Below are 12,275 nucleotides of genomic sequence, written 5' to 3'. Positions count from 1 at the left end.
CTCACAAGAGAAATATCAAGGCACATTGACAACAACTGTGTGTAAAAATAGATTACGATTGTCAGAAAACTCATTAGAGAATGTACGCTCTAGATTGATAAAAGGCTGCAATAAGTGTCGCTACACTTTAACTTTGAATTTAAAGATCTGCTGCAATTTTTCCAAAATGATACAAACTTGAAAAATATAAAGAAATGTAAACCTATGCATCAATTCGATTTAGCAGGCAAAGCTAGGAAAACGTTATATCGTTCTGAGAGAAAATATGCCATGTCATTACCTTTGGAAATTAGATGGACTTCATTGCGCTTAATAAAGGCAAGGTATCGTAATTGGATCCGCATGCGAAAAGCTGCCTTATTCTAAAAAGATGGAGAACTAATGCAAAGAGAGATCCAAAACAAATATTCTGCTCAAATTCAGTCTCTTATCAACCAGGTTTCTGCACAGTCTCAACTCTCCGCACAAATAAATAGGGTCTCAGAGGCACAATGGATAGCCCACTTTTCCATACTGTATGCACCACCAGAAAATAAGCTATCTCTCCAAAACGATAACATAAAAGAACGCTTTAGACTACAATTTTCATGAGATTTTATATTATATTAAAAAGCTGAGTCGCTCCAGAGCACCTGCCCCTGATGGCTTCTCAAATGATATGTTTAACCAACACCTGGAACCTTGGGCTTCTATCCTTTTTGTATTATTTTCACATATAGTTGATAGTTGAAACTCAACACATTCCAAGATCTTGGTGTCATTCTACAATCATCCCTGTATTTAAGAAGGGCGATCAGAAAAATCCATCGAATTATAAGCCGATCACCCTTCTAGATGCTGCTGGAAAGATTTTTACACGTTTGATATTAAAAGAACTGAACGAATGGACTTTAAAAGCAAATGTTTGCGACCCATTCCAAACAGGATTCGTCACCGGAATGGGGATAAATATTAGTTATCAATACAACAAAGGCGCAATGTATAACCCAAAAACAACCGATGTTCCTCGCATTTGTCGATTTCCAAACAGCATTCGACTCTATTGACCGTGTAATGGTCAAAAGCAAATTAGAAGAATGTCAATGTCCACCCTCTCTACGGATTTTAATTGAATTATTGCACTCAAACACCTCAATGCAAGTGAGGATGACTTTAGATGGTCTTTTAACAACCGCCTTTCCAATGCAGCGTGGTCTTAAACAGTGGTGTATTTTGGCAGCGATTCTTTTTAACTGATTTATATTGAATATGAAAGATATATTTCTACCTATTGTATCCGATGCACCGAAAATAGGAGCCTACAGAATCCCTTATTTGTTGTATGCCGATGATCTTGTCCTGCTTTCTAAAACAGAAATTGGCCTGCAAAGATTGTAGATGGGTTGAGCTATTTTGCAATAACGAACCACATGAGCACAAACCTAGAGAAAACTCTAATTATGGTATGCTCAAATTCAAGAGTCAGAAAAAGAAAACCTTTTTCGTGATTCACACAAGATATTAAGCTCTCAATCACCCAGTAATACAAATATGTGGGCATGAATATAAATAATTACCCAAATGATAAACTATATTTGATCAGCTTGGAATCTAACATATCCTCAGTAACTTCACAAGCTAAAATGTTGTTGCATACATTTCAAAATTCACTTGTAGCCCAATACTAACATACTACAACCAAAAAGCTGTGCCAATTATTCTGTACGGAGCCGAAACAAAAGAAATATGTCTCCAAAGCTTCTGGGACAAAATCGAAGGCAAATTCGGGAAAAATGTCCTTAACCTGCCGAAATGCTCATCAATTGCAATAATTCGATTTGAACTTGGTGCTCTCTCACTTTATTTCTTATGTACCTGGAAATTATGTTATTTTTTTAGGAAATGTTTACTTGCTAATAATTCTTATAACATTTTACACATTTTATCAACCTATCTTTTAAATTCAGAGCATGATTTCCCTACAAAATTTGATGCTGCTGTCTCAATTGAACTTTTAATTAAAAATCCTACTCGAGCCCAAACTAAGATGTACCAATATTATTGGGTACGCACTTTGAGTAAGAATGAAACCTACATACACTTCGATCAAAATCTATTCGGACACAAATATAGAGAAATGGCAGATTATCTGAAGAAGTATCCATCCCCACACTTCAGAGACCAATATTTGAGGTGCAGGCTAAATATATGACCAACAAGAGATATTCTGACAAGGCGTAACCTTATTAAAAAGAACCGAAATACATGTAGATTCTGCCTTGATAAAACACAAAAGGAGACATTGCAGCATATCCTAGTTAGTTGTATAGGATTAATAGAAAGATGATGTAAATATCTTTAAAAGCTGTTTGATGATCAGGAAATTATATTATTGGTGATTTGTGGTTTTATCTTTTTAATACAAAAAGAATGACAGTTAAAATAGCAACTATACTATTTCTCGAAACTCTTAATTTGAACTCTACGGACTGATAGCTTTAGATTATGTTTAAAGTATGTTATACATTAACTAGACTCTAGATTGTATATGTACTTTATTGATACATTTTATTGTGGTTGAAATGATTTAATGTGCTTACGAGAAGACTAATGTGTTTTAGGAAATGGTTTTACCTTATATTTTATCGTGCACTTAATCTTCAATGGTATTAATGTGATTATTGGAAATATATGTATATTGAATTATATTATAAGTATGTGTACATGTATAAACAGAAATTGAAAGGTTGATTAATCAGCCAAACAATCATAATAAAAAATAATAATAATACTTGGCTGTATCCCTAGCATTAGCATGTTCTGCAGCTGGCCAATTCGCCCAAACCCTAAGCAAACCAAATGTATCTGTGGGCAGTACTGCTCGTAACAAATGATTCAAGTCAACACAAGCAGGGTAATAACAGTCGATGATGATCTGAAGTTCCTTCTGGAAAGTAGCAGGAAAGTAGCAGGATCTTCTCATATCTTTGGGAATCTCTGAACCATATTTAACCATATTTAACAAACCAGTGGTGCTCCATGGGGCATGTACTGCAACTAGGGTATTGACTGGGAATACACCAGTACTGGTTTTCGCTGTTTTCGCTGTCGAGTTTGGGAATCCTTCCAACGTGCTGGCAAAAACAGTTTAGAAATCTGAGCTCATATTTCAGGAGTAAATGGGCCAGTCATCAAGTTTATTGGTGTAGACTGGTTATAGATTAGTGGTTGAGTGGAATCTGGGCTAGCTGGTCGTTGATCAGGCATTGTATTTAAGATAGCAGGGTCATAAGTGTCAAAAATGGCTTCAGGGCTTTCTTTCAACAGGGGCTCACCTTGGAGAATGGGATATAACTGATTTTACCAAGCTTTGTGGGCCAGTTCCTGTCGGTTAGAGTAATCTCTATTCATGGATTTTACTTGCCCCTGGAGTTTTTCTTGAGAGCCTTTAAGTATCCGGGTGTTAGATTCAGTCTGTCTCTTAGTGACTTTGGTATGCCAATCGAGGTAACTATCCCATTGGTGTGGGTCTACATGTTCCTCTTTCTTCTCCAATGCCTTATGTAAATTTGTTATCCTGTCTAAATTAATTGTGTCTTCCTGTGGAAAATGTTTAGGCGATTGGCTCTGTGTATATTTGGGCCATTGTTCCAGGTACTTTGATGCTTTTGTTAAGTGAGTAAACATGAAGTGTGCTGAACTTCCTTTAGGAGAAATGACACTTGGGTAGATTGCCCTGAACCCATCCTCATGGGGGTAAGACAAGGTATGGCTTATTACGGATCAGGGTCTGTTCCTAACTCTGCAAAACAAGGGGGGTTCTGGGAGTCCCTCTACCAGCATGGACACAGCTCATTGACCTGTTCTTGGGTGGATGGCCCCCGGGATAGCCTCAACCAACTCTTTAGCTCACTGTCCCTTTCACAGAGAAGAAATATCCCTGCATATCAGTCTTTGTCCTGCCCTGGGGTAGTCCAGCAACGAAACGCTAGGCAATTCTCCTCTGAACGAGAGTACCAACAGAAACCCCAGACACGTGTTTTGGCCTAGTCGGTTGAGGTGGAGCTGTGCCTCTTTAAGAACAGTGAGCAAGGGGTCCACATCTGGATTCCCCTGGTAACTTAGGGTGAAACCCAAAGCTACTTAATATGGAAAACAAGGGGGGTTCTGGGAGTCCCTCTACCGGCATGAACACAGCCCATTGACCTGTTCTTGGGTGGATGGCCCCTGGGAGAGTCTCGACCAAGTCTTTAGCTCACTGTCCCTTTCACATAGGAGAAATATACCTGTATATCAGTCTTTGTCCTGCCCAGGGGCAGTCCAGCACCGAAATGCTAGGCAATTCTCCTCTGAACAAGAGTACTAACAGCTACCCAAGACACGTGTTTCGGCCTAGTCGGGCCTCAACAGTGGGTCGGAGCTGTGTCTTCTCTAAGAACAGTGAGCAAGGGGTCCACGTCTGGATTCCACTGGTAACTTAGGGTGAAACCCAAAGCTACTTAATATGCAAAACAAGGGGGGTTCTGGGAGTCCCTTTACCGGCACGCACAAAGTCCATTGACCTGTTCTTGGGTGGATGGCCCACGGGAGAGTTTCAACCAAGTCTTTAGCTCACTGTCCCTTTCACAGAGGAGAAATATCCCTGCATATCAGTCTTTGTCCTGCCCAGGAGGAGTCCAGCACCAAAATGCTAGGCAATTCTCCTCTCAACAAGAACACCAACAGCAACCCCAGACACGTGTTTCAGCCTAGTCGGGTCTCATCAGTGTGGTGGAGCTAAAGACTTGGTTGAGACTCTCTCAGGGGCCATCCACCCAAGAACAGGTCAATGGGCTGTGTTCGTGCTGGTAAAGAGACTCCCAGACCCCCCTTTGCTTTGCATATTAAGTAACTTTGGGTCTCACCCTAAGTTACCAGGGGAATCCAGACCTGGACCCCTTGCTCACTGTTCTGCGAGAGGCACACCTCCACCTCACTGATGAGGCCCGACTAGGCCGAAGCATGTGTCAGGGGTTGCTTTTGGTACTCTTGTTCAGAGGAGAATTGCCCAGCATTTCGGTGCTGGACTGGCGGCGGCCAGGACAAAGGCTGATATGCAGGGATATTTCTCCTCTGTGAAAGGGACAGTGAGCGAAATACTTGGTTAAGACTCTCCCAGGGGCCATCCACCCAAGAACAGGCCATTGGGCGGTGTTTGTGCTGGTAGAGAGACTCCCAGACCCCACCTCTGTTCCTAACTCTGTCCGCATCAGGATGCTATCGAGTCCCGTGACTGGCGGCTTGGGTATGGCTCCTTACCTTAATCGCTCTGACACGTCTATTCAGAGGCTCAGGTATCGCCCCCTGAGTCCCGTTCCTGGAACCGTACAGACATTTCAGAAACACCCGCAGGTGTTAGTCAGATGTAGATGACTGCTGGTTTATAGCCAGTATCCCCCATTACGCTACCCATGATGCAGAGCGGTATTCAGCTTTTCAGAGACATGGGTGGGTAATGTCAAAGACAAGACACATATCTGTATAAACAAAGCCTATTACAGCTCCTCTAGTAGGATGGAGAAGAGTATGAAATATAAAGCAGGGTCGCAACTGAGTTTCACCTTGAGGGTTTCAAATAACAAGGGTATGGGTAAGACAAGACTGGTCATGGTGTTCCCATCCAAAATATTTTCTTTGCACTCATACAGAACACCTTTGCCTTAATCCCTGATCGGTCCTGGACTAGTGTAACTGGCACAGCGGTCTCATGTTCTCTTAATTGAGTAGGGAGCATGGATAAGCGCTTTTAAAATGTGATGGTCAGCCCATTTTTCTTTTGACTAATTCAGATCACCAGTTCTATTAGGCAGTGTACCTTCCCTCCTGTATTTCTGGACAATCCCAAGAGATTTCAGACTTCAGATTTCAGTTTTGTTTTCCAGATGTCAAAACACTAACATTTACCCCTACCCGTTTCAGACAACACAATACATGACATGGATCTCGTAAGCACTCGGCCCACTCACCCAGTCAAGTCTTTCTCTAGCAGACAAGGCCTCTCCCCCATATGGTTCAACTCAGCTCTCAAAACTCTCAAATCCCAGAACCACACCCTAGAACACAGATGGGATGCAGATCCTTCTCCATCGAAGAGAATAGCCTAATTCAGCCAGCTCAAAGTGTACCGGGTAGAAATCCGCAAGGCTAAAAAATCCTACTACTGGAATAGAATCAACAATGCTCCTAAACCCTCTAGAGAACTCCACATGCTTAACTCTGAACTCAATACCCCAGCATGCACCGCCCCCCCAACCCACATCCAAACACTCTGTGACTCCCTCTCAGACCACTTCCACAACATTGCCATAGAAAGAAACATCGCCATTGTCACTGAAATAGCATCGGTCACCCCCCTGTCCCTGGCGACCGCAACCTGGACATCAGATCCACCTTCAACCCTCCTGTTCTTCTCTTCCTTCTCTCCTCTCTCCCACTCTGTATTTCTAAAGCTGCTATCTAACAGTCGCCGCTCAGGATCCCCTGGAGACCCTGCCCTTTTCGCTTCCAAAAGAAATCCTATCCTCAACCTGTGCCGGCAACATTGCAAGATCTATTGTTAACACATCACTCCCTTGCAGTACCTTCCCAGCAGAATTCAAGATTTCATACATCAAGCCCCTGCTCAAAAAGCCCTTGTGCCGGCCAACTACAGACCCTTCTCAAACAGCTGATTCATAGCTAAACTAATTGACTGAACAGCCTACTCTCAATTATCCCATTTCACAGAGTCCAACCAACTCCTCGACCCGGCACAATCTGGCTTCAGATCCCTATGAGGAACTGAATCATGTCTAGCCTCGTTCTGGGATGATTTTAAAATACACTCAGACTCGGAAGGTTACATCGCACTAATTCTACTTGACCTCTTGGCAGTCTTCAACACCATTGACCACCCCACCCTTATGAACAGACTCCAGTCGTTCGGCATCAGAGATGCAGCTTTGTAGTGGATAACCTCCTTCCTCTCCAACGGATCCCAAATAATAAAGATACCTCCTTTCTCCTCGACTTCCTGCCCTGTTATCCACGGAGTGCCATAGGTCTCCTCCCTCTACCCACTACTCTTTAACCTCTACCTGAACTCATCTGATCCTGTGGCCTATCTTGCTATAACTACGCAGAAGACACACAAATCGTCTTCAAGATCCCAAAGGGCCCTTCCTCCACCTCCCCTGATCTCGCACCATGCCCTCAGAAAAAGAACACTGGGTGAATGCGAACCTTCTCCTTCTCAACCCAGGAAAAACTGATCTCATGCTCTGCAAGTAGACTGCCCTCTTCCCCCAACCCTCTCTCGAGACCCTCACCACTCCACCTCCAACACAGTAAAAAACCTTGGATGCATTATGGATTCGGGCCTGACACTATCACATCACATCAATTCAGTGACAACAAACCTGCTACCTACAAATGCACATTCTGCGTTGCAGTTTTCCCTATCTGACCTTCCATATAGAGTTGCTGTGATCGTTGCTATTGTCCTCTCACACTTTGACTATGCTAACACCCTATACCTGGGGGCCCCCACGTCACAACTACTCCAATGGTTACAAAATACTGCAGCAAGACTCCTTCTTGCCCTAGACTCTAGAAAACACATCACATCCGCTCTCTGTGTCCTTCACTGGCTGCCAATGGGGCGATGATCCACCTTCAAGGCAATGTGCATCACCCACCGAGCTCTCCACAACACAGCACCAGAATACCTGCAACATAAACTGACCCGCTACAGGCCCAACAGAAACTTGAGATCAGGCACAGCACTCCTCCTCATCTTTCCTGGGGCAAAATCCTCCAGAATAGAGGGCTAATCTGTCTCAGTCCAAGCACCCACCATCTGGAACTCAATCCCATTTACCATCCGCCGCATAGAGGATCACCTCGTCTTTTGGGAAGGCCCTGAAAACCTGGCTTTTCCCTTCTCCATCCTGACTGACCTAGTCCTTCTCATGGGTGAAGAACTACCACCCCCTGACTGGATTGAGGGGGCACCTGATGAATCGACAAGGTGGTAACTAGCCCCGCACAGAAAGCATACCAGTCAGGCATTAAGACACGCTCTGCAAGACCTTGTTGTAAATAGATGTCCGCCTCAGTCACTGGTACGTCTAACACTCCATCACAGAGGAACTTAGCTGTATCTCTCCAGGGGCACAGCCACCCACGCGCATATATCTGCAATAATTCTTGCTCAACTTCACCCACCCAAACACACATCACCACTTGCAGTAGAATTCAGCTGAGTGCCACAAGCAATTTGGTCCAGCTATAAACATAATCAGTCTCCTTGACTCTCCTACTCTCCTAACTGTCTGTCACAGCACCCATCCTCTCATCTGATTTCCACGGGCTGCTGTCAGGGACCTAGCTGCTCCCTACCTACCTTTGTGCTGGGTATAGATGCACACATGCATTTTAGAATCCTTCCTTCACATTTCACATATCGGACCATGGTCCTCTGAAGGGTGCTCAACCCCATGGCCCTTTAATGCCATACCAATGGCAGCAGGTGCTATACAAATGCCATATAACATAACATCACAATACATTGACACAATTAGCTATGTTCACTAACCCATGATTTTTCGATCGCCTCTTGCTTCCATGCCTGCTCTTTCTGCCCTCCTTGAGTCTCTGGGCACTCCAGCTCTCCCCTCCATCTAAATTGTCTCTCCTGGGCCCAGGGGGATCACTGGAAAGTGCACCCAGCGGCCCTTGGACCTGGCCACAGAGCAGCAGGAATCTGACATTGTAAGGCAGCAAATTGTGGTGAATAAATGACTACTCACGATTCCGATGGATTGGTGAACAATTTATTAGTAAAGCAGTAGCAGAACATGACCAACTGCACCACGAGCCTCCGGCGCAAGTGAACCCCCCCTCCCTCTATGCAAGCCGCTCTTATACCTAAAAGCACACATGCGATTCAATAGAAGGGGTGGTCACAATGGGGCAATGTCTTATTTTTTTATTGTATCGTGCATTTGTAAGGTGCTTACACATCAATTAAATTGTGTTTCAAAGCACCCACAGGGCAGCAGGGAGGGAACACCGGAACAAAAGGCAAATTACTAACAATGAAGAGAAAGAAATCGGCTTACCTACTAGGCTTTGTGAGCATTCAGAATGTCCAAGCGCAGAGAGGGAGAAGGGACGAGGGAAGGGGGTAAGTGCTAGGTGCTCCACTCAGGGAGTGCTAGGCGGTAAGTTGCAAGCAGTTGTTAAGTTCCTGGCAAAGATCACTTGGTGAGAGTGGTCAACTGCCAATAATAAGTGCAGATCTGTGAGACAGCACAGGCTGTTGGGCAGCAAAGGCAAGTGTTGGGTTTGGGGGGAGGCTGGGGGCGATTGAGTGTGGGGGCAGGACCCAGAAGGATACATGAGGACCCTGGTCACCGATCCCAGTGACTGTGGTGTTTAGCAAGGGAAGGAGAGGGGGAAGGAGGAGGTAAAAATGAGTCTTGATGAGCTTGCAGAATTTTAGGAGATCCAGCTCAAGACAGAGAGGAAGGTGGAGGCTGTTCCAGAGGGGGGAGCCAGCTGAGGAAAGAGATTGTCCACCAGCTTGTTTGTTTTGAGAAGCACTGGATACACAGAGAGTTGGCGCCAGAGGCGCAGTAAGATGTGGAGGGAGAGTATTTGGTCAGAACCAGTTGTAGATAGCATAGCCTCTTGCTCCAGACCGCCTTGTGGATGATGCAGAGGGATTTGAATTTGATCCTTGCAGCAACCAGGAACCAGAGGAGAGATTTTGGGGCTGGAGAGATGCAGTCACTGGGCTTGAGGCCAAGGTTAAGTCTCTCAGCCCTATTCTGGATAAGCTGCTAGAAACATAGAGATGAAGATGGTAGGCTGGGTAGGTTAAGGAAGAGGCTGTTGGAGTAGTCCAATCTAGAGAGTACCAGAGCTCTAGAGACATTGAGCTTCTGTGGGAAAGTGAGGAAAGAAAGGATTCCTTTGAGGAGGTGGAGTTGAAAGTGGGCTTTCTTGACAAGGTCCTGAATGTGAGGGAGGAAGGAAAGAGAGGAGTTGAAGATGACTCAAAGGTTTCTGGCTTCAGATGAAGGAGGAGGGGAAAGCCCATAGAGGGAGGCCAGAGTGAAGGGAAGAAGGAGGGAGCAGGAGTCCCAATGCGAAAGATCTCAGTCTTGCTGGCATTGAGACAGAGTTCATTGGAGGCACTGCAGGACTGTATGGCAGAAAGGCAGTTGAGAATGATGGAGGTAGTAAGAAGAGGATCATAGGGAAGTTTGAAGAAGAGTTGTGTGTAACCTCCATAACACTGGAAGTAAGGGGAGAAAGTGGAATTTAGGTGTGCAAGCGGAGCAAGATAGATGTTAAAGAGCCACAGGTGGTGAAAGCGGTGGGAGATGAGAAAGTTCCAAGGATAACCTGGGAGGGGCGATCAGTGAGGAAGTAAGTCAGCCAGTAAACTGCCTGCTCCGAGATATCTAGGGAATCGTGGAGCCGTTTTAGGAGGTTGGAGTGGTTGACCGTCTCAAATGCAGAGGAGAGATCAAGAAGAATGAGAACAGCTGGGGAGTTAGAATCAAGAGATGCTAGCAGTTCTTCAGGTGTTCAGAAGAACAGTTTCCCTGCCTCTGGATGCTCTGAATCCAGATTGATGGCTGTGTAGGCAACCAACAAGCTCAGTATCCTGGGCCAGTTGGGGGTAGACCAGCTTCTCCAAGAGTTTCCCAAGGAAGGGGACGATAGAGATGGGGCGGTAGTTAGCCGGAAATTAGAGGTTGGCGGAAGGTTGTTTCAGGAGGGGGCGCAATAGAGAGTGCTTAAGGGAAGAGGGGGAAAACCCAGTAGCAAGAGAGTGATTGCAAAAATCAAAAAGTGCGGGGACAAGGGAGCCAATATTGTCCTTACTAGTTCTGGAAGAACAAGGGGAGATCTGTTTGGAGGAGACCTTCATAGAGCAGACAACTCTAGTGACCTTTTTGGATGTGATATGAGAGAACAAGGAGAGAAAGGCAGAGGGAGGATGGGAGGCCATAGGTGGCTGGGGGATGGGACAAGGGGAGGAGCAGAAGGAAGAGAGAGTGCTCAATATGTCCTCAGTTTTTGCAGTGAAGTGAGTGGCCAATGCATCACAGAGTGTCTTAGAGAGAGGAGGCGAGGTGGAGACTGCTGTAGGGTTGGCTAGTTCCATGCAGATTTTAAAGAGTTCAGACGTATTGTTGGAGGCACCAGAGATGCACGCCGGATGTAGGCCCTTTTCTTGGAATAGATGGAAGTCGGTATTGTCTTTGAAGAAGGCAACAATTCAGTTTGTCAGAGGGTGAGCCTGAGGTCTGACACTTCTGTTCCGCAGCTCTGCACTTGCATTTCAGGGCTTTAAGTTCAGAGTCGTACAAGGTATTACGCTTGGTTGCATGTTTCAGGTGGATCCTCTTGACTGGGGCAAGAATGTTGAGAGTTTAAGTGATGGCAAGATGGAGGTTGCTGAGAGCAGAGTCAGAGGTAGACCGTGTGGTGGGGAGAGGGAGGGATGAAGGTGGATGCGAAGGCAGCAGCTGACACTCATTTCATCGGGTGGATGTCTGTGAACAAGGTTGGCAGAGCTGGGGGAGGTGCGTTCGGGTGGCAGAGAGGACCCAGGTGAGAGGAGAGGAGGGAGTGGTCTGACCAAGAGAGTGGGGTGATGAATGGGGTGGAGAGCAAAAGATCAGTGTGGATCAAGGCATCAATAGCGTGTCCAGTCGAGTGGGTAGGACCAGAGGGAAGAATGGAGAGGGTGAGTGAGGAACAGAGGTCATGGAAGAGAGTGGACGGCCTGAATGATGAGTCAAGATGGATGTTGACGTCAACCAGGAGAAGGAGTTTATAGGTGGATGTGAGGAGAGAGGAGGAGAAATCAGCCCATTCTGAGAGGAACAGGATGATAGAGCCAGGTGGCATGTACATAGTGGCAATGGTTAGGGTGGAAGTGGGAGAGATGACCAGCTTGCACACAAGGCTCTCGAAGGAGTTGTACGGCTGGATGGGTATGAGGGAAGAAGGGACCCACTCAGGGAAGATCATGGCAACCCAACCCAAGCATGGTTAGGGCAGGGCTTGGAGATGACCTTGTAGCCATCAGGGAGAAGGGAGTCAAAAGCAGTGACTAAGCTGGCCTTGAACCACGTCTCGGTGAGGGAGAGGCTATCAAGGTCAAGGTCTTCAAGGAGGAGGCTGATGTCGGCAGAGTGTTTGATAGCAGAGTGAGCATTAAGCATGGCTAGATGCGGCCGATCAATGCCTTTGAA

The sequence above is a fragment of the Ambystoma mexicanum genome, chromosome 11, assembly GCF_040938575.1.
Source record: "Ambystoma mexicanum isolate Mex_15411 chromosome 11, UKY_AmexF1_1, whole genome shotgun sequence".
NCBI classification, from domain to species: domain Eukaryota; kingdom Metazoa; phylum Chordata; class Amphibia; order Caudata; family Ambystomatidae; genus Ambystoma; species Ambystoma mexicanum.
Note: the sequence above shows the minus strand (reverse complement) of the source record.